This window comes from Lonchura striata, chromosome 4 (genome assembly GCF_046129695.1).
Source record: "Lonchura striata isolate bLonStr1 chromosome 4, bLonStr1.mat, whole genome shotgun sequence".
Classification (NCBI taxonomy): Eukaryota; Metazoa; Chordata; class Aves; order Passeriformes; family Estrildidae; genus Lonchura; species Lonchura striata.
Window position 1 is genome coordinate 10851475 of NC_134606.1, and position 24310 is coordinate 10875784.

At 37.2% G+C, this 24310-nt stretch overlaps 1 long non-coding RNA gene across 1 annotated transcript in view; it reads left to right on the forward strand.

Moving 5' to 3' along the window:
• LOC144246208 (uncharacterized) overlaps positions 1 to 24310 on the forward strand; it is a 48540-nt gene that overhangs the window by 650 nt on the left and 23580 nt on the right. Inside the window, exon 2 of the long non-coding RNA XR_013339869.1 lies at positions 982 to 1045. This is a non-coding gene — a long non-coding RNA (uncharacterized LOC144246208). The remainder of the gene's footprint in view (positions 1 to 981; positions 1046 to 24310) is intronic.

A 24310-nucleotide genomic window follows, 5' to 3' on the forward strand; every position in this document is an offset into this window, starting at 1 on the left:
TGTGACCGCTCTGAGCTCGGGGGCAGAAAGCCGGCAGCCGCTTTGCCTTCCCTCCTGCTTCCTTTAATGTCAGCAGTAATAAGGGAGTTAGTTTGTCGCCACTGCCACCGAAGGGTAATCAAGTTTGGCCTCTCTTAGTTTGGTCTCTGTTGCAATGTTAAACACGCTCTTGGGCACTAATCCCTCTTTGCAGGTGTCGGAGCGGAGGCACAACTAGCTGAACATAGTCCTTGTAGCCATTTGTTCTGCTTGGCATCATTAAACATTGTACTTTCCAGCTGCCAAAGGCTCCCCACCGTCATTTGCTTCCACAAAAGATTTGGCAGCTTCTCTGTAATAGTAGTTGGACGTAATGCCAAAGCCTTAATATTTGAGGTTTGGGCTTTTTATAATCTATTCTTAAATGTATTCAGTAAGACTGTCAGGTGGAAGAGAGCATCTGTTGAGCTCTGTCAACTAGTCACCTTCACAGCCTTCATAACATGCAGAGTAAACTTTGCTCATGTATACCATCTTTATTAAGAAAATACTCACTTTTGCTCTAAGGTAATTAGAACTTTTTCTGGGCGTAACTTTGAAATTAATTAATCCAAGTATGGGTTGAGCTGGCTTTAAAAAGAGTTAAGCTGACTTCAGAAGAAGGATGTTTGACAAAGCTCATCCAGGGACTATACCAAATTTTGGAAGTCTTACTTCTTGGATATGATACATCCAGCTTTGACTTCTGCCTGCAGTTCCCCTTTCCCTCTTTTTCACACAAGGGATAAAACTCATGTAGTCTTGCAAGGTATTACCTCAGGCCTTCTGATGGGATCCTATGAAAAAGGTTTAAGTAGGCACAATTTACTGAGCTGCATCAGTCTATAGGGTTGAAATCACCATACTGTGTTCTAATTAAGGACCTCTTGAATGCAGTAGGCAGCAGCCAGAATCCCTTTCTACAGTTAGTGAGCTAGTGTTTTGTTGTTCCCTCTGTTATAGGGGCAGAGTTGGTCCAAGCCTGGATTTTCCAAGCAGCAGCAGTCTCACTTATGACAAGAAAAAGGTATACATCATAGCTAAAGATGTGGCATATCTTATGATAAAAAAACTGTAAGATTTTGCTGTAGCTTATATTTTTCCACACTTTGAAAAGGTAAGGTTTACCTAAATGATTTTATAGTGCAGTATGTAAAATATGAAAAATGTCAGTGCTTTGATATAAATTTGCCCTTTAAGGAAACAGACTATTAAAAGTGAAAAGTGTTTGGCCTGAAACATGGATTTGAAGGAAACAAGAGCACTGTGTGTAGGTAAGGTGAATATTTTCATTATTTATAATGACAGTTACAAGAAAGAGGTTGGGAAAAATTTCTCAAATTACAAAGTAGTAAATACAAAATAGTCTGTGAAGTACTGCTGTTACTAGTGTTGGATTCCTCTTGTTATCTCTGTAGTCACACTTGGAGACTGCAGACACAATATAAGAAAACAGGGTGAATATCAACAGATAAATACAGCCACCTTTATTGGAGAGAGTTTGGCATATAAAATGAGTTCACATCAGCTTGCATCTCATATATTTAGGATTAGAAAAAATAAAATAAATAAATCGGAGAGGTGTTTCCTGCTAACTAACTGGTGTCTTGTGGTCAAAATATAACAGATGAAGTTATTTGTCTCAGATAAGCATAGGCATAGTATGGGATACATTCCCCCCAAAACTCATTATTCCAAATAAAAGAGTCATGCAGAGAGTAAGGTTAGGAATAAAAATGAAACTCACAACAAGTATTGGCTGTGTTCCTCTTGGGAGCAGTGAGTAAAGTTTTTTGGCTCTGTTGACACTTGTTGAACACCTTTCACTAGAGTTTGAACTCATTCAGAATTCAAATGTGGCACTAAAAGCTGTTTAGATCATAACTCATTCAGTAACTGTTCTCCATTCCTTGGAAAAATGAGCATTTCATGGGTTCTGAATCACCTCTGTCTGGTGGAAATGATGCTTTACTGCAGAGCTGGAAGGGAAGGGAGGTGCCTCAAGACAAATCCAAAGCAATGCAGCAAATGTTACTGGTGACTCAGTGGGTCTCCGTTTTCTCTCTTGAGGCCCAAATTGTGTTTTGCAGGTCCTAAAGGACAGCAGAGCATGCAGTCATCATGTCCTCAACAGAATATCAGGAGTTGTCTCCAAAACTCACCTACTGCATTCTGAGCTCTCCTCTTTTCTTTCTCACAATAGGAAAGAAATTCTTGTTGCCTTTTTATGAAGTTAATTGTCCTTTTGTACTTGCTTGTTTGCATCTCCTGGCATACATGCAGGTCAGGTCCCTGGCTGTTCCTGCTTGTGCCTGGCAGCATATGTGTCATCAGAGCCATGGATGCTGTGCTCTTCTGTGTTGTGTAGGCCACATAGCCATGACAGAGTAAAAGGGTGGCACATGACATTACACAGAATTAAAAGTTAAATGATGTTTTAGTGCTGTTCTGGGGATCTAGATGATGCTGATAATGGAAGTGCCATTTGAGTACTATCTAAATCTAAATTTATGAGCCCATAACCATTAAAATGCATACTTAACTGCTTGAGTAGAAGAATATTTTCCACTCTGTCTTGGCCCAATCCATACTTGGTAATTATGTGCCATCCCTTTAAATCTCTGTGTGTCTCTTATTTATAAAAATCACAATGCATTCCAATTCACACAGAGTCCTAAATCCTGTTATTCGAATTCATCTTGGTGTATTCATAAGTCTTATAAGTGACTTTGGAGTCAATTGTATAATTCTTTGAAGTGAATTTCTGTGTAATTCAAATTTCTTGTTGTTTCTTTAGTATGGTTAAAGACCAGAAACAATCACTCCTGTTATAACCTAACTATACAAATTGTGTAAGTTAAAGACCCTCTGATCTTGCCATTGAGGTCTCTAAATTATGTTTAATATTCATCCTCACTTCCTCGTAGGAGTATTTTGAAAAGAAATCCAAAGCACACTTTAAACTGGAGTAATAAACACTGTTTATTTATCAGGTTTTCTGCATCTCATTTCCTGAACTAAACAGCAAAAATCTGTTTGCACTCCTGACATTGCAAGTCTCACAAGCTGATCCAAGAGAACATCTGTCAGTTTGTTTTCAAGACTGGACATTGCAGAAGAAAAGAAGAAGTGGGAGGAGAAATGAGACTTTCACAAACACATCAGTTCAAACAAAGTGAGAACTTTCTTAGCTGTCTTTATAAGCCAGGCAAGCTGTGCCCTAGAAATATACTTTTAAGGAAAATTTCTTTCTCTTTCCTCTATCCCCTAATAGTAATTGAAAAGCAGAGGTCATTTTTCTTTTTTGTGTTCTGCCTCAAACTGATGCCAATAAATAATCTTTGGAAACGTTAATGAATCCAAAAGTCTATTCAAGAAATGTTCTGAAAGTATGCTGAAAGAAAAGGTAAAAATCCAGAGCTTTTTCTCCTCTAACATGTATTCAGCTATTCTAAACTCATTGCATTTGGTGCAGGAGAAAAAAGGTAGGCTTTTGGCACAGAGACAGGATGATCTGAAGGAAATGCCACAGCCTGCTCTCTTCTTCACTCACTTTCCAGCCAAAAGAACAGTTTGTGTTAGTATGTTTAAGGAGAGGAAATTGAGACTGTTAATAACAGAACTGGCCTAGAAATCATAAGCTATAAATTTTGCCACAGTCTTAACAGGCTTTTTTTGTAGCTGTGGAAGGGGGAATTGTATCTCAGACTTTATTGTTAAGTTATTCTGCAGTCAAAAGATAAGTGTATTTTTAAGCAGGTGTTTGGGAACAAAATAAGAATCTGTTTTTTTTATTAGAAAATACTGATTCATAAAAATGAAAGGTGTCCAGAGGAACAAAGCAAGAGGATTTGTGTTTTGAAGAGCTGTTTGATATGTGAGGGTGTTTATAAAGAGACAAGGGTAGGTCAAAATACGTGTTTGAAAAGGGAAGAATGGAAAAGGAAAGAAGGAAAGAAAAGACCCTCTTGTTTTTTCCCTCCATGAAATCCAAGTAGCAAAATTTCAGGCTTTCTTCCTGAGCTGTAGGAGACAATTTCTATTCTCTGATCTTTCTGGTTAAGAACAGGGTCTTGGCTTTGGTGCTTTGGTGTTGCAGATGAATATTCTATCTATACTGGAAAATTCAATTTCTTATATAGTTTTAGAAACTTTTGGGTTTTTGCAGAAGGAAAAAGACAGGAAAGATCTAACCCACCTAGGAGTGCAGGTTTCCTGTTTTGCTGCCCCCTCTACTTGTTGCACTGTGCAAGCTCAGGTGGCTGCTGAGGAGGCTTGGGCACGCTCAGCAGACCTAAGACAGAGTCACTGCTCAGCAGAAAACCGAAGTGTGTAGTTCTTTAAAAATACTGATCTATTGATCCTTACCTCCTGCTGGCCTCCAGAGGGAGAGTGCTGACACCAGCTACTATCAGTTCAGTACATGAAGGGCTATCTGAAAGAAAGAGGAATCTCCTTCAAGTCAAACTTTTGTGTGTTCCTCACACAAGACATGTTGCCAGGCCCACGCTGCATCTGCTCTAGCTCATAGATCTGTATGTGTGTGATCCAAATTTGTGGAACCAGCAGCCACATGGAAATGGTTGTGAGTCATAGAAACTCCTTATTCTTGTCATAAACGGTTACTGTGAATTGAAGGAAAACACAAACGTAAATGGGATTTTGATTCTTTTCTGCTCCATGCACTGCTTTGCTGTTGAACAACTGCCTAGAACTTCAAATAACTTAATCCCAGCTGATGTATCCCTGTGAATATACATGTCCTGCAACATCCTGCTTATCAACAAGGATACAGTGCATTAAAGGGGACTTAATTTCTAAGGAATGAGTTAAAGGAGTCACTTTTAGAGGTTTTCTGCTTGGCTAGGCCAATATGTTTCACTTTAGGATGCTTTAATGAACTGCCAGAGTCAACCTAGAAGAGCAGTTCACAGTACAGTGAAAATAAAATCATCTTATAAGCCTTCAGAAGACCATAACGTAATGAACAGACATGATTAAAACATACCTTGTCTCACAAGCCTAATTTTATCTACAATAGAATAATAAGTATTGTAGACTGTGAAAAAGCTGTGACTGTCACATAATTACATACTGATATTACTAATATCTTTGATAATATTTTTGTAAGCAAATGGTGAAATTAAAATCTAGGTAAAACTTCACAATGCGCAACTTCTTGAAATTCTGTCCATATAGTCATCAGTCCTTCAAAGTCCATTACAAATTATGTTGGATGTTTCCATAGGAACACGTCTTGAACTTTCCTTCAGCTGACTGCAAGACAAAATAATAGAAAAATTAAAATTTACATTTATTTCTTTAAATGGAGAAGTATTTCCAGTAAATAAGATGCACTTCAATGAGAGCAACTGCAGAGTGCTACACCTTGGCACAAGTAATGAGCAATCCAGTAGTGAAACTGACTGGTTCAGTACAATTCCCTATGTAAGTTTGCAAGCTTATGAGAGACCCCACCACTTCACCTCTCCTGTTTCCTCTTTCCTCACTGCTTGTAAGGTCTCAGTTGGAATTCAGTGCCTAGATTTGCATTTGCTGCTTAAAAAGTAGTACATTAATCAGTTGGAGAAAGTCCACAAGAGTCATTAGACCTTTAGAAATATGACTTAAAGCTAAGCTGTAAAGAACTGATATTGTTTAGTCTAAGACAAAAGAAGACAGAAAAGGGACATGATGAAAGTATTGACATACATAAAAGGTTGCTGAAAGAGTTACAATCTGTTATTTGTGTCCAGTGGGTCAGCTCAAGAAGAAAGTCTCAAAATGCCGCTAGAGAATTTTAGAACTGGTACTACAAAGATTGTTTTCAGTGTAAAATGTATTTTTAAATATAAAAATAGCTAAGGAGTGAAACTGAGTTTGTGGACAATATGTGGAATCTCTATTTTTAAAGACATTGTTTATAAGGAAGCTTATATAGTTTTTGTTCAAAAATTACTCTAGAAAGGACAGGTCCTGTCTTGGAAAGATAGGATCTTGAACTCCCTTCCTATTTTATTTCTGATTGTCTCACCATAATGCAGACAAACAACCTGATTAAAGGGTATATGATTGGATAGCAGAAGTCCTTAAATGAGTTCAGGGAGCCCACTCTCATTTTCAAGATAAAAGAAAGAAAGAGACAGATTGGAATTAGATATGAAGGAGGATTCCACTAAGACTGTTGTAGACTAGGAGTTCCAATAGTGTGATAATACTACAAGGCAAAAGCCAAAGAGAAATACAGTGAGACTGAAAGTGAAAATGGTTGTACAACTAGAGTCTGAGGTCTAGGGATGATCAGAGGATAGATAAAATGCTGAGGGTGGGGGAAACTAAGAGAAATATATAACAGATGGGAAGGTGGGGGAAAGAGAAACATTTCCTCCAGATGGCATGTATTATCTCCTGGAAGGATTGGCAAGATTAGAGAATCTTGCCAAGGGGAGGATATACTGTGAATAGAGCTATACTAACAGTATTACATTAAATTCTATTCAGCAACTAAAAAATACATTTTGTAAATTAGTTACTCTTTTAGAAATGCAGATTCCATGTATTAACCCAACTTGCTCCCTTTGTACTATCATTGTTGGTGTCACTCTGCATTCAGTACATAACTATGCATATTTTCTAAAACATCCAAAAATCAACCTTCTTCTGTTTTCCATTTCTCTCCTAATGTTTTTTTTCCTTGATACCATCCCATTTTATATGACTGGCTTTTTGCTTTCTGGCAGAGTAACAAGGTTCTGGAGCCTGCAGATTTTATGAATCTTTTTATGGTGGCTTGGCTTTGTGGAAGGATGGTGTGGATGTCACTGGATGTCAGCCAATCTTTCTGTGAGAGGGTCTGCAGGGTGGGTGCCAAGAGGAATGGGAATTGGAAGACTGAAACAGAATTTTAGAATTAATTAGAGAAACAAATACAGAATTAATTCTAGAAATCAAAGCTAAAAGTTTAAATTTATGAAGAAACCTTTCTTCTCTTTAATTAATGAAAGGATAAATTGTTCAATTTAACTTGGAAAGAGTTAAGGGATTTACCATAAAAATGGTGCTTGCCTAGAGTATATGATGCTTTTCTCATCAATTTTTTCTAATTAAATGATCCAGAGGAAGATTGCTGAAGAAAGGTGAGTTTAGGAGCCTTTCCAGTCTCAAGTTTTCAAACTCCTGAGCCTTTTTCTAGTTATGAATTAAAAAATTTGTGGAGGGGCTGTTTTTATGGTCTTCTTTTTATAAGCCTGGGAGTTGTGTTTCTGAGCTTCCCTCTGTGAAATGAGAACTGGAAAATTGTTTTATTATGGAATGGAAAGTCTCAAATTACTGCTGTAGCTGATATTTGAAGAAAACTACCACAAATTTCAAGATTTGCCGTAAAATTATAAGAGTTGGAAATTTTGGGTTAAGTCAGAGGCCTAAAGCTTAAAGGTAAGTAGAACTACTTCTGAGGAATTAAAGAAAAAGCAACATAAACACAGTGAGGAAAATTATAAAGCAGTCTCAGTTCTCCCTGTGAAGCAGAATGATGGCAGAAGAGAGGAGCTAGCAGAACTCAAAAGTCATAGTAGGGAGATTGATAGGATGAGGGAAACCATAAAGAGGGGAGCATGGGGACAAGTGTGGAGAAGATAAGGTCAGTCCAAAGGGCCAGTGTCCTCTCATTTATGGTGACTTAAAGCAGATCCTTGGAAAAAAGTAATGAAAGTGACGCTTCCCATGGTAGATGGTGCTGCTGATTTGGAAGCAGCAGTTTTCTCATATCCTGCCCTTACTGTTCTAAACTGGAGCTCTCAGCCCAGCCATGTGAGTCAGAATAGCTTTGAGTGAAAGGGCTGATTGCAGAGGTGGGTGTTACACCTTCTCACCCAAGCTGTGGGCATTTTTATTAGCTCAGCCCTGTGAAATAATTGCCCAGAGCAAATTAAGAAGACAGGTGTTAACTGTTGGTCCAAGCTGTTTGCCACAGGGCTGCATTTGCTTACCCTGGCACGTTTCGTGTGATGTCAGCACACAAAGAATGTTTCTGCAGATAAAGCAAACAGCAAATGATTTCATGAGCCTGTTTGTGACAGATGTGTGCAGTGTGAAGCACTAACTATAGTACTCCTCAAGATCATGTTATTCCAGCTCATTAATCACTTTTCTCTGGTTTGTCTCCATGGATAACAATCTGTTAAAACTCACCAGTACTCACAAGACTTTTTGCTTGCCACCCCCTGCACACAGAGGCCTGTTGAAATTCTGTGTATCGTTATCAAAGCCCCACTGAAAGACAGATGGTAGCTCTACCTCTTTCACGTCTGCTTCACACTCCTCTTCCATTTGGGGCCGAGAGCTGCCTTGAACAGGAAATCTCCCACAATGTTTCATGCTGAAAAAAATAATGGGTTTTCTCACGAATTCTTTTATCAGTGTGCTTTATCCCAATAAGTTAAAACTGTCATGGCTTTCTTTGGTGTTGACTGGATAAAAGAAGAATAAATAATTGGCAGTTTAAGAGAAATTTGCATAATGAAATTACTGGATCATATAGCTACAGTGAAGTTGGAGCATAAAATATGTTTGGAAACATGCGTGTTTTAAGGGTATTTTTTTTTATATAAGGGAGGAAAAAGAAGAGATGCTTGTCTTCTCTCCTCTCCAAAGAACCCAAGGGAATGTATAATTACTGCTATCCCCAAGACTTCTGTGTGCTCCTGGCCCAGTTTTTGGAAAATTTTACTAGTCAAGAAGTCATGCATGCCTGTTTCCTCATCCTTTACTTGTCATGGAGCAGCTGCATTTCAGAGTTGTTAGGAAAGAGCAGTGACTACATATGGAAGAGAACAAAATGAATATATCAATATTTTAATATGAGATGAAATCTGAAAATAAACAAGTAATGTGATGTTCATTGTTGCAAGGAAGAACAAAGGGATTAAAAAAATCCCTCTCTCTTGGTGCACAGGCTCATAAATCTTTTCCACAGACAAATCTTTTAACATTAGACATTTTTGGCAGGTTGAGTTGCAAGGACAGTTCTTTTACAGTTCTGCCAGTTTCCTGGTGTTCAGGAACAGCAGCAATGAACCACTCAGGTCCCAAATGGAATACACTTTTCTCCACTGAAGTGCCATTTAGTCATGTCAGAGAGCCTCAAAGTTCCAGTCCCACTCTCCCCACCCTTCCTGCTGTCCTTAGAGAAGGAAGAAGGCACTGCACCCTTAGTAGGATTATGATGGGTTTTAGTTTTCCAGTAGATGAGGTGTTTGGTGTTACACAGTGCTGCAAAGACATGAGCAACTGAGAGGGGATGGAATTCCTCACAACCAGGTGGCTGAAAATCCCCAAAACAGGTCAAGTAGGACATTGCCAGGTGGAAGTCACTGCAGCGAAACAAACACAGGACTGAAATAGCTTCTGCACTGAGGTGTCTGGGTGTAATCCCTGACTGTACTTTGGCCTAAGTCTTCTTTTCAGAAGACCTGAAGGAGATGAAGATTTAGTCAGATTTTATATAGCATTATAAGGATTGGAGAACTCATTCTGAAAGCAAGGAAAAGAACAGTGTGCCATTCTCACCAAGAGGGTGAGAGGAGCTCCTCCTGGCTCTCCATCTAACTTGTCACTAGCAACTTCCCCAGGTTCTTAAGGGGTTGTCTCATCGGAACTACTTTGTTTAATGTTACCTTTGTCTCTCATCTGGCTTCTTGAAGAGTTTCTCTCCTCATTTCTTCCATTCATTTCCTGCCTCATTCACCTCCCGCATTTAAAGAGGTGTCTCTTTCACCAGATGTCTGATTCAGATGTGTTGAACTTCACTCACATAAATCATATAACGTATCAAGATACAGAGGTCCCTTTTCATCCACCAACACCCCCAAATCTTTTCCCCTAGAGCTGCTCTCAATCCATTCTCCTTCCAGCCTATATTTGGATTGGGAATGCAGTCAAGTCTTTCTGTTGTATCCACAGGGTATAACTAACCCAGTGAATTGTAATGATGGTTGTCCCTACATATTGTGCTCAGCATTTTGCTTGTTCATATATAAACCAACCTGTGTTTCCTATTGTTTTTCTCCTGTTAAATGTTCCTCTTCTTATAATATGTTTCAGAAAAACCTTTTAGATGAAAGCATTTATCATGTTGAAATGTTTTTATCAACAAATGGGAAATCATCTGGTATCAATATTTAGTAAATAAGTATGATTTAGCAACACCAAAATGTTTTTTCCCCATTTTTGTAACTCTTTTCTTGACGTGCATAAAGTGCCAACAATCTGTTTTTCTCTTGTAGCTAATGTTTTCTTATACATGCTTTTTGATAGCTGTGGTCTAAAAACATCTGTTCATGGACAGGATCACTTGGGATTTTGGTTGCTTTTTGATTTCCACTTCAATCTTTGGAGTTCAAATAACGCCCACTCACCTGACAACATCAAAACCAAACCAGAACAAAAGCCCATCTGCAGTGGATGAATTTCCCAATGCACAGCTGACAGCAGATCTAGAAGGGAGCTGAACGTGGGGCCACATCCAATGCATATTTTGGTTTGTAGAGCTCATTTGAATCCAGAGCACACCAGGAGAAATCTTGGCACCTAACACTGAGTGCAGAATGGAAAACTAGACCCACAATGTTCTGGGCTTGGTTTTAATAGTGTTATATAACCTGTCCAGGGCACTGAGGTCAGTGTCTCCCTTGTGAAATGTTCAGTAAGATCTTTGATTGACCACAGGCCACCAAGGCTCAGGTTTATCTTTCTCAGCACTACAGGGACTCTTTGAAGCACATTGAGCACTTGGAGGGAAGACTGCTGTCTTCTGAATCACTGCCACCCTTTCACTGCAGCATCCAGTAGTTCTTTGAGATCACAGCTGCCATCCAGATTTTAGCCACTCTGAGCCTGCATTGCTCTACAAAATCTGGAGAGATGATAACCTAAGCTTGTGTAGTATCTGAGCTGAAAGTGCCTCACAATCTCAGAAACCTTTAAATCAATGGCTAATAAGTATTTACTATGCAGTCAGGCTAAAATTTCCACAATACACACAACTTCCAGGATACAAACACAGCTTTCAAGACACAAGTAGAGAGATAAAACTGAGTTAGCTAGTGAAAAGGTAAAGGGAACTTAGATGTCATATTAGAAAATCTCTTCAGTCTGAAAGCTTCCTCTTAGGTACTTAAGCCTATGGTTACAATGAAAGAGTTTTAGAAAATTTGCAGGAGATATAGAAAATTATATGATCTGGAGAGCGTAACAGTTCTCTGAGGAGAAAATATCCTTATGGATCAATCTGGAGACACTGACAGAAAAATGAAAATTTCAACTCAGTGTTGGTTATCAAAAATAAGACATATGCTCTTTAACTTTTTTATTGTTATGGACTTTGAGTTATAGAACAGCAGAATGTTTAGTTCAAGACAAGTAGAACATTTAGTTCATTTCATGAATATCATCCATTGAATTCAAGGTACAATTAATTTCATCAAATGTGTCTACTTTCAGATCAGAGAAATAATTCCGTATTTTACTGATGTATTAACTCCATATTAAGATTATGTAAGACATGTAGACATGTCCTTTGCAACTATTTATGTTTCAGTCCCGATGCACATATATGGATCTATTGCCATCTGAGCTGCATTCTATCTGGCCTGCACAAGGGCACTGGCACTGCAGAGAAGCACAGCTCTCTTATATGCCCCATTTTTCCTGGCAGCCTTGCAAATGTTTTGAATGTATTAAAGTGCTAAAAATCACAATCTGCACTGATACTTTGACAGTTGAATTCTGACCTTGAAGTTATGGGAGAGGAATCACATGCATTGTGTCTTGTTTAATTTGAGAGCTTGAACAGGCTTTAGTTCATCTTTCACAGAAGACAGCCACAATCTCTCCCTTGGTTTAGATGGGTATCAGGTAAGCTATATAAAGTAAAGATAACAGCTTGGGAGACTGAATAGTCCTCCAAACTGACACTATCCAGACTGCATTATTTCATTTCAAATAAAAGCAAAGCTGGTCAGAATCAAAACTTACACTTATCTAATGACTGTTTTTTATCTGTCTTGTAGATTGGTACCTGCATCCCTGATAAAACTGGTGTAGTGGATACTAGAAATGTATCCAAGACTCAGATTTTATAATTCTGCCAGTGAATTTTGACTCAGTGAGCTCCAGAGCTCTGTAGTGGGAAGTTACTTTGTAGTCTCAGTGGTTCTAGTAAAGCAATGCTGGTTTGGCAATTGCCCAACAGCTGAGGGTTGGGACTGGGCAGTTACCACAGTAATTAAGTGGAGAAATGTACAGTGCAAAGATGTTGCTGTGATGGGTTCTGATTAACGTTTTCAGGAATTTCTATCAGGCACTGAGCATCCACACTGCTTATCAGATTCAAAGAAATTGGAGAGGGATCTAGAGCATTCCTAAAGCCTGCTGGAGAATCCAGCACATCCACTCTCTCATAGCAGTGGAGGTGCTCCTGCTGAATCCAGCACATATAAAGCTTTGCTTCTTGGCCTGCATGCAGTTGTCCTGTCCTGACCAAACTGGATATTGAGCTGCCTGTTCTCTAATAAAGCCCATGACCATTCACAATGTTGGTATCTTTATGCCAAATTCTTTTGATGAATTTGTTTCACTAGGCATTTCATGCACACACAGAGAACTGTGACCAGCAGGCATCTTATATTAATTCATTTATTCTAAATTCATGCAAAGACTTGAAGAATATAATTTTAGAAGGAGACCAATATATCTTTTTTGTGTCGTAACTGTTTTTCAAATTTGGCTTCCCTTAGACAACAGAGAGAGTAGAAGAACGTGTGGGGTTTATAAATTGTCACTAGAAAACTTGTGTTTCATCTTTTTAGCCAGATTTTCACATTTGAAAATAACATCTGCTCCTTCCCTCTTTCTCAGTAAGACTTTTTAGGAAGAGATTAGATGCAACCATTTTCTAAAATCCCAATATAATGAAACAGCTGAAAGAGAGGCTTAAAAGAAGGCAACTGAAAAAGAAATATATTCCCCACCATGATCATAACTCATAGCTATGTGTTGTGAGAACTCTAACAAGTTAATCCGTCTGGTTTTGGTTTTCAGTCACACATGAACTAACAGCCTCTCATTTAAGTTACTACATGGAACCACTGTGAGCTTAAGAAGCATTAGTCATTTTATTTGCATTCAAAGGGTTGTGTTTTTTAGAATGCAAGGAATATCCCTTCTCTTAAGAAAGGAACATATCCTGCATAACAAGGGTTAGCAGAGAGGCAGAAAAATATGTGTTAGCTAAAAATTGATTACATAGACTCCTTCGGGTTGGGCAAGGATCCTTCTGTGTCATCAATTCCATTCCACTGCACCAGCATCAAACTGATGATACCAGTCAGATTGTGGGATGGAAGAAAGTATAATTTCAGAAAGGAAGAACCTAAAATTATTTCAGTCTATGTGTATGAAATCAAGGACCTTGAACTGTTCTGATCTCTCTCCTGCAGAAAACACAAACAAGATTTGCATTATTTTTGCCAGCTTTCTATTTAATACCCTCAGTGTGATATTCATCGATACACATTTTAACTTTAAATATTTACTGTTTCTTTTCTCGCCGTTTCTTTCAAAAATGTTACTAAAAGTTCTTCACGAAGTAGTTCTCAGCAGATTATGTTAGATTAGCAATCATGCTTTTGCCACATAGCAAAGAAGGTAATATAGGGCCTTCAGTTTGTCTTGGCCTTGTTAAGGCCTGTAGCAGTTAACGAAAACTTCTAATTGTGGAAATATGCTTCTATCAAGGGAAGCCACACCATAAGGAGGCAACTTTGTTCACAACAGGCTTCCTTTCTCAAGAACTCACTTAAGTTTGTTGTAGTTTTTACTCTGCTTCTATTTGGCATTGGGTCAGGCCTCTTCAATGATGCATTTGAAACCCTCATAGATAGGAGAATATTCTGTGTAATAATAATTCAAAGAAATTACCATGCTACAGTGGAGCATAGCGGAAAATTTTGCTGTAGTAGGAATTCTAGTCTTTCATTTTGGTTTTGACCTAGAAATTATCTGACATGCTATAGACAGATAAATTGTTACCATTTTTTTGATTGTATTTGTTGTTTGAAATAACCTCAAACAGTTAGTTTTCAGTATGTTTTCTATTTTTTTTTAAATACTAGTCTCATTATCCCTTACTCCAGTGCTAACACTATAGATTTCATAGGAAGGCAGAGATTATCTTAAAAAAAAATTGAACTACATTATCCCTAACCCATTGGCAAGTTGTCCTTCATTTCTCAGAGACTGATAAAGTAGGGCTCAACTGGGCTTGGGACAGTATTATCTTTAATTCAACACTTATCTAAGTCAATATATATCTGTTTTCCTGCAGATAGAAAACCAATCAGATGCAGTTACATGGCAGTGCACCCCAGACTCTTACAATGTAGGATATGTCATTTCCCAGAGAACCACAGGCTAACAGCTTTGTTCACAGGAAGCATTTTTAGGACATCATTGTGTAAGGTCACAGGGAAAGAGTCTGGATTCCTTCCCAAAGAGCTCCTGAAAAAAATACTTCTGCATAACTCAGGTCAAAGATGACCAGACTGTTAAATGGAAAGACAGAACAAAACTCTGAATTTCTGTGACCAGAAAATTTCTGTGAAACAGTGCTGTTTATTTTGTTTGGGTTTTTTTAATTATGTTGTTTTTACTAATTTAGAAGCTTCAGTATGGTGTGATTTTTACTGTGGCCTACATCTATCATTAGCTATTGTTTCTAATTCTTAGTAGTTCTGTCACCTCTTCTATTAGACTATAATATTTTAGGGAAGAAGATTATGGTCTTCATTCTACATTTTGTCTACACACATGAGAGTATATAGTCATATGTGTGAAGGAATTTCTTTTCAGGCGTCCTGTGGACAATTTCTGGTTCTCTTTCCGGGCTTTGAGGATATGTTCTCTGTGGTGTCTGCTCTGTTACACGTCAGGTAATATTGGTAGAGATCCCAGAAGCTGTTTATGTGAGAGGTTAGAAACTCATTTAGACAAGCTGTTAAGTTTACCTCAGAAATCTGTTTTTATGAAACCCACAGACAAAATATTATTGAAGTCATCTCCTTTTATATGCATGGTAATAGCCATTTTGCCTTGAGGTGTGTTTGGAATTATTGAATTTTCAATATAAAATTTAATAAAAACATAAATTATTGATCTCACTTTACTTTCCTCACAAAGTCACTGGTCCTACAAAAGAAGAACAATTCTGCACATTCCTAAAATTCAAAATTATACTAAATATTTTATTTTCCCAGTATTTTACTTTATTTTTATACCAAAAGGAAAGTAATTTTTAATTTAAAAAATATTTAAGAATCATTTCCAATCCATACTGCTTAGAGTAATGTGTTGGTTATTCTTAATAACAGAACCAGGACCACATTCTGCCTTATAGCACATGAGGGTTGGAAACTACAGCCTTAATGTTGCCTTTTCAGTCCACTAGTCTCATGCAAAAATATGGTTATCCAGTTAAACTAAACTAGTTCAGCAAGAGTAATTAGAAGATAGTATTTAAGATCAAGGTCTTGTGAAAGGCATATTCTATAAATAGCAGCAAACAGAATAAAAAACTTATGCCGTCATTAAAAAAATTCTATTGCTAAATTATGCCTAGCACCTGTGGAAGACAGCAATCAGCACCCAGCCTATAAATTTAACATTTTTTGTTCACATAATCAAGTCTCAGTTCTTACAGACTTGGTTCTGAGCTTTGCCATTACCTCACTCAGGATTTGTGCTCACTGGTGTTTTTGTGTTTGTGTAGCAGTGGAAATTTTTTTTCAGCAAGTATGAGAAGAAAGCCTGCATGTTTTTCAATTTTGAAAATATTATCCTTGGCTATGAAAGTGATAAACTGAGTGGCTAAAAATGGTGTACTTTCTAGGGTATATTTCTTGGTTTATACCTGAAATTGGACACCAGACTCAATTATAACAAGTTTCTCAGGTGGCAAAATTAGCACAGTAGCATGATCTCTGCCAATTAACCATGAGGAGGCTCTCATTAATCTAGATTTTTGGAGTTACATAATGATACAAATAATTTCTTGCACATATTACTGATTTGATACCACAGAATGGTTGTGTGCACCTTTATAACATTTGCAGTGTTACTGGAGAAATCCTTTAGTCACTGGAAAAGCAGTTGTGTTTTAGTTTTCAGGGTGCTAGTCTGAGTTTTCATCAACTTCAAACCACAGTGCTGAAAGGCTAATATAGGACAATCAACAAAGTCAATTGGATGTGTAATGGAAGTTTCCAACACTGGGATCATTGTGCTTCACACACAACTGAGACCCAGCAAAAGCAGGTAGATGGAAATTGCCCCACTGTTTTACAGGTGGGACTTCCTCTTCTAAAAGAAAACTTTTATTCTGATAAGGACATGCTTTTGGAACTGCAGAGCCCACATATGATTATCTGGGACCTTTGGACAAATACTAAGATATTCAGCAATGGGATCCATCAATTTGTGGGAAACCACAAAGCCAGAGAGGCCCTGTTTGATTTCAGTCTTATTGACCTGTTTGGAACATTCTGTTACAACTTCCTCCGTTTTCTATTACCTCTTGCTCAAAATTAACAGTGCCTGATGATTAGGGAGGGCAACCTGTTGCTGTTACTATTTTAAAAAGACTGGCTTATTAAGGAAGTTTGAAACTGCTTTCCCGATCGAGCTGTCAATCCAAATAAGCAAAGGAATATCTTGTTAGCAGATTCTGATGGGACTTAGGTTTGAGCTATTAGTCATATAGAAACTAAGGTTATACCACAGGAAGAGCATCAGTCAAGAGAATCCAATGGCCAAAATTGTAAGTGTCTATGGGTTTCAGATTGCTTTAAGCAGTTGATAAGCATGAGTTTGGAGTTCTGGAGCTTTGGTTTCAGGTGCTGAATATCTTGACCATTCATCTGTGTAGCTCACACAATAGTACTTCAAAGTATTTTCATTGAAGGCAGTGGATAGAAAAGCAATGTAAGCCAGAAGAAACAAATAACAAGAAGAATTACTGGAAAATATTGTGTCATGCTTCACCCAGTATTACATCTGATTCTTCCTGATAAATATTGTAAAATTTTTTAAGTAGCTCCATTTTTCCGTTACCATGAGGGAGTCTTATATTCAGCTGAAATAAAAATCTGCATAGGAAACAACTCTGCCTATAAAAAATGTTTTAGTAGTGGAAATGAATTTCTGAGCAGACAGTAACATGCAATTGGTGTAACATTTCTGTTCTCAATTACAGGCTTATAGTCCAAAATGTTAGTGACAGCTGTTCATTAACCTACACTCCTCTCTCAATCTCATTTCCCAGTGGACAGGCACCCATAGCAGAATCATCAGTCTTGGTAAGTAATTATTTCTGCATCAGCCTGGAGACTAAACTATCCTCCCATAAACTGAGAAAGCCTTTTAACATCATGTATTTCATGCTGTGCCTGTACTGTCTCTGTACAGATAAAGAAATTATGTCTGTCTCTTTTGCTGTTATATCTACTTTCATTCACAAGCACTAAGCTTGTCTGAGCACAAGAATAATACAATGGAAAAGTTAAATCTTCCAAAAAGATTTTTTATTGTTTAGCTTGGGTTTACCAAAGCCCATGCAGTCACTGTAGAATACGTCATTCCTTACTAAGCATCTATCCAGTGTTTTGGTGTAACCACCATTCAAAATCTCTCCTGAGCTCTTCAACCTGATTAAATCTGATGACACTTACAGCTTTGTCACTGGTCACAAGCACATAGCACAGTGCCAAAGATATGGCTATAGCCTAAAAAATCTGAAAGAAAACAGGTTTCCCCTATCTCTTGCTCTAGTGATGTAAGCATGGTTTATGCCTACAGAGCACAACCAAGTGAAATAATGCCTTTTTAGTTAGTGGTTGGACAACTAGACATGAAAGAGTCTGAATCACCATCTCCTTTGGCTTCTATCCACTATAGTCTGGGACATTTACAGATGGAAGGCTTTTTATCCCTCCAACTAAAGCTGGTCTATTTTGTCAAATTAAATCCTGAAAGCATGCAAATGCAAAGCATCAGATGGATCCCTAGGGATCTAGTGCAACCCTGGTGCCCTGAGGCAGAAATACCTACAGCCAGGACACCAAATATTAAAAAAAATATTTATCTAATTTGTTTTTTAAAAGTGCAATGAGTGTGACCCTCTGTATGTGGTAGATCTTGGTATTTCAATCAAGTACTCCTTCTGTTATGAAAATACACAGTATAAATTGTTTTCCTTTTCCCTGTAGATGAGAGAAGCTATCCTCTTTGTAAAAGGCTATTACATTGTCAAGCCTGTTATATCTGCCCTCAATCTGTTCTAGACTAAACAAACATTGCTCCTTCCACAAAGTTCATATTTTCTGAACTTCTTATCAGTTTTATTGTTCATCTTTGTGCTCTAATTTGTCAACATGTTTCTTCTGTTGAGTTGTGCCTAAAATGGATACAGTCCCAAAATCTCTCTGGACAGAGAATAAATTTTTCTTTGTTGTCCATGACACTTCTACTGATTTGAAGCTTGCCATTTTTGTACTACAGCCAAAGTGTTTATTAATGTCTGACTTGCCACCCATTACAATTCCCCATCAGCCTGTTACCCAGTCAGCTATTCCTCTTCCACATCTATTTTCCCTAACACAGGCCTTCAACGCAAGTTTTCTTTCTCAAAGAGATTTGAATTCTGATCCTGCCCTCAGTAGTGCACTTAGCCCCTTCCAATTTGCCATTAAAGGCAAATTATATGCATCCAGATTTCTTCAAAAGAAGGCTGATGTTTGAAATCCTTTCTATTTTAATAGTGTGAAGTCCCAGCTGCTTGTTTTAAAATTCTTTATAAATCATATATTTATATCATGTATTCCTGTAAAAGAGGATGTATGAAGTGACACTGTTCTACAAAATTTGTCATTTATGACTTCACCTTCATCCACTGTCCTGTTAAAGCACTTACCCTGATGTGTGAGCTCAAAGACACTTTACCATCATCTTGGTACTTCCTACTGCCAGTTTTATGCCAGTGGCACATATTATGTCTTTGTTTTATTAAATCCCATTTCTGAGATCCTTGGCTTCTACAGGTTTCTCAAAGTATTAGGACAATGGCAAGCCAAGAATTGCAAAATTGTCAAATCTAAACAGCAGAGACTTTGTGCTTTTCTGCTGGACTCTCTATAGTAATAAAGAATTTCATCCAAGAGTAGGGTCTTGGGGCTGAAGCAAATTTATATGTTCTTTGGAAAAGGATGTGTGAAATAAATTTGTTACAAGATCTTTTCTTTTAATAAGTTCAATTATTAATACATAAACCTCCTTCTAAGTCATGATTTAAGCTTCAACAATAATGAACATCTATTTGCATGGTGCTTTATTTCACAGATTTTATTAGTTTGTTTTCATTCATTAAATATGAATTTAAAGAATGAACATTATTTTAATCTGCAGAAGAGTACAATAATTATACTCTACTCCACCCAGCTAAGAGCTACACTGCCCCTTAGACTGAGAATTTGAAAGGAAGAAAATAGCTTCAGGTTGCTTTCAGATGTTCTTGAAAGTTGGATGAATTTAACCCATTTTGTTTTCCACTGTTTGCTCAGAAGCATTCCCTCAAGATACGGATTATTTCAAACATTGATATTCCACCATACTCTGTAATACAGGACACAGAAACTAAACATAGTAAAAATTAACAGATTCTTCTTTCCTATGCCTGAATTCAGACATTTGCCAAGATTGAGATAATTATACTCGGCTCACTGAACCTATGGATCTGGGGAACTCAAAGGTTGTAACTTTAGTACTTTATTCCATGAGGTCTAACAAGTAATTATCTTTCATGTATCTTCCATAGTGTCCCAATCTTCCTTGCATTGTATGAAAATAAATTATTCAGTCATCTTAAGCAAAATAAAAATAGAGCTAAAATCTTAACAAGAATTGTATGTTTGCAAAAAAAGAAAACTTGAAGATTTTTTGATCTGTAGTAAAGTAATAAAGGTACCTAAGAAACAGAAAATAGGCATACTATACTAATTTTAATTCTGCAATCTTCCATCTTTTCATAATTCTGTTGATACTTTTCGTGTACATTTATTACTTTTTGATACATGTAATATTTACCAAGGATTTCCTATGGGAATGTAACTAATGAATTCTTGTAGCTTATTGGCATGCACATCTTCAGTTACCAATTTGAGTCTCTTTGCTTAAACTGTGTTATTGGTGGCTTGGGAGTGAGTTTAATGGCTTTATCTTTAGTTGCTATGGCATAACTAATCAATACCATGACAAAAAATACAACTTTTGAAGATACAGTGAAGATATCAAAAATTCATTGCCGTCCTGTGTTTGTCCACTGAAAAGATTTAAATTCTTTTTTTTTTCCTCTGTAAGAACTAGATGCATAATTTATTCTAGAGATTAGGGTATTTTTGTTGTTTTTTGTTTGTTTTTGGCGAGTAGAAATAAAGTCATTAAAAGCAGTGTAGTAACACAGTATTAGATAAAAAATAATGCTAAAAAAGAGGTTCTACAAGTGTCATGAGACTAGTTCTCCTATGCTGGAATTCTCCAAACTACTTTGACCATAGTGGAGAATATCCCACATGCATTGATACTTTAATTAAAGCCTAGATGCATATTAAGTTAGATCTTTCAAGAGTATTTTAAATTACCTGAGTGATATTGAAAATACATGTGCTTGCCTAATCAAAACCTTTAAGTTAACCTTCAGCTTTAAGTTAAAATTTCTGAAATTACAAAAGAATGAGGGAAAATATGGCTTGATGCAACTTTTGAGATATACAAATCATTCACAGTTTTCCTTATATTTTCCTGTATTTCAGGAAAGCTGAAGGCTTATTTTTAAAATTTCCTGACTCCTCAGTATTGAAAATTAAATAAAGAATAAAATTATCTTGTCATTGATAGTCTCTCGTGCAGTATAACTGATAGACTAACTGTAGAAGGTGTCTCCACAAGATGACGAATTAAGAAAGAATCCAAGCAGAAATTGTCAAACTCATATTCCACTGAAATCATCCAAATATTAGCTTCATGGAAGTGTAAACAAACAAAAGCAGTCTGTAACTTGGCTAAGGAATTGTGGAATGGGAGAAGACTCTAATTACAGAAATATGAATCAGCCAATAAAGGATAATGGATTTTTTCAGAAGAGAAAAAAATCCTGTAAGGTCTTGAACTATAGGGAAAGTGAGAGACTGGTTTTAAAGCATGCACTTGTGATTGTCTTCCAAAATCAGACCTCTGTAATGGGTCTTATAACCAAATCCTGTAAAATGTGTCCCACTCTGCAGCCCACTTTCCAGTAGAACCTTTAATATTTTGTAGAGCAGTAAAAGAGAGGGGAAGGTCGCTGAAAGGACAAGCAAGAAGGATGTGTAGGAATATACCAAAACTTTTACATCCTGTGGAGAAGTGCTGCTCACGGTTTAGTGCAAACACAAGGATGAGGAAATCTCTCTCGTTCATCCCTGCCCACGTAACCCACTTCTCCAGACTCTCACACGGGAAAACACACACCAGAGCTGCTCCCAGATGGGAGGAAGATTCAGTCTCTCAGCCCACATTCACTGTTTCCATTATTCCATTCAACTTGAGCCCTTCTGCAGGACCTCAGCATTCAGCTTTTATCTCCCATGGCAAGGGAATGTTGTGCTAGATATAGACCTTGAGCCAATCTCAAATTCTTAATTTGACCCAGATCTACAGCTTTATTTTAATGGAGCTTGGCTGATTTATGTGAACTGAGAATGTGGCTTATTGTCCAAATCAGAATTCCATGTCTCAGCAACTGAGTAAAATAAAACCTTAACTTGTGAACAGAGAGGTCCAAAGGCAGCAATATAAATATTTTTAAATGCTCAAAGTTTATATTAGATTTAGCTAGCTGTAAACCATATCCAGCATATTTAATCCAGGATTAGTTTATAAAAAATAATTTAAAAATAGAACACAGTTCAGAAAAGATCAACAAATATATTTGGGTAATCATGGTATAGATTTTAAAGTTGGTGAGCGCTAAAAAAGCAGCTTGCAAAACTGCAGATATTTGAAAATTAACAATGAATAAAACCATAGAGAAATGTGCTCAGGGCACTGCTTTTAAATTTTACCCCTTGCCACTTAGAAAGGATGTCTATAACAAAAAGCAGCAAAGAATTCTGAATCCATGTAATTGCTGTGACTATGGGGGACTGGACATTATGTAGCAATATCTTCAAAAGTAGTTCCCATGGCATTTTTCCTCATTTTGAGCTGAGCCTTGTTCATACTTCTCACAGCTTTTCTCTTACTTCCTCTTGAAGTCTTGTAGGTTTCTTTGCTTCACCCTTTTCAAGGCACAGAGCATGCACATGGCAGGGCCTGCTCAACCCCACAAGATTCAAGTAGATGAAGCTTGCCCAAAAGACACAGAATTTTTGTAGCATGCTTCAAAACATCTTTCCTACACAAGTTAAAATTTTTTAAAAGCTTATGACAGTAATAATTTTCAATAGGAGAAAGCACACTGGTAAAAAAACCCTTCCCCTTTCCTGGCAAATCAATGTTCCTGGTCACTAAAGCTTAATAGTGAACAGGTAACCAGACTTTGCTCAGTCTAAAATAAACATTGACCAATTAGTACACTTTTCTCTAGACTCATTCTTAGAAATAGGATTGACTTTTTTCCAACATTAACTGGTATGTGGCAGACACCCAGGAACCAGCAAGAGCAATGAAAAGCCTGGCAGGCATAAAAGTAAAAACAATGTCTAAAAAAGGAAAGCAATAGAGCAAACATAATTGGCAAAAGATGCAATATGGACAACTTTTCTCTGATTTAGTAAGAAAGTGTATCATCTTTTTAATGATCCAAAAAGACACAGATGCAACTTTATACACATGATCAGCTGGAAGGTAGAAAAAGGAAATATGTAACAGGAATATGATTCAACACAGAAATTCCACTGTAAAAGAAGAAAAAAATATGTCAGAAATAAAGACATCAACTGAAATTCATTAGTAAAGGACAGATTTTTAGGCTAACATACTTTTTGACATATACCTCAATTTGCTTGAAATTTCTTGTAGTTGCAAATATTTCAAGCTTATAAGAAACCTGTAGATATCAGTAAGTTAAAATAAATGGGATATCTTGGATATTAAATAAATAATCATAATAATCTAATTATCATTATTTTATGCTCAACAACTTATTTACTCGGCTGCATGTTTTCATGTAAGACTACTGCTATCTCTGGTATGCAGGAAGAACAGAAAAAAGAACTTTTATACAGTGTATAATTGACAGACCTACAGCAGAGCATAAAGGAAAAACAATTTTCAGATTACTTAGTAAGCAATTTAGAAGTGTTTTCTCTTGATTTCAATTCATCAGTAGCAGAATGTATGATTTTAACCATGTCTTTATGCAACATAAGTCTTGACAAATACAAGACAAAGATTCAAGATTTAAAGGAATTTGCAGTGTATATAACTTTAATCTACCAAGGAAATAGCTACAGATTTATGCCAAGAATTAAAAACTCAAGAAGAAATAATTTCTAGGGAATAGCTTCATGGATAGGGTGGATGTATTTATTTTACTATCCTGTGTCTGTACAGTTTGGGTGTTTCTGTATGGTTAATACTAATTTTTCAGGAAGTTCCACTTAATATGTGGAAAAACTCCTTTACTGTGCAGGTGACAGACCACTGGAATAGGTTGCTCAGGGAGGATGTGGAATCTCCCTCACTGGAGATATTCAGGACCTATCTGGACACAATCCTGTGCAAAGTGCCCTCAGCTGACTCTGCTTGTACAGGGAGGTTGAGCCAGATGCTCTATGTCCAGCCTCACCCATTCTGTGATTATGTGAATATCAACTCTGAAAACATAAGACAAATCCTGACCACATTTTACATTTATGCTTAGAAATTCAAGTTTAAATTAAGAAGGGAAGACTGAAAAGGGATCTGATCAATGCACACAAATATCTGAAAGGCAGGTGCCAAGATGATAGTGCCAGACACTTCAGTAGTGCCCATTAACAGGATGAAGAACAGTGGACATGAAATACAACACAAGAAGTTCATCCTCAACATGAGGAAGAACTTCTTTACCCTGAGGATGGCAGAGCACTGGAACAGCTGCCCAGGAGGTAGTGGAGTCTCCCATTCCAGAGACATTCCTAACCTAGACATGTTCCTGTCTAACTTG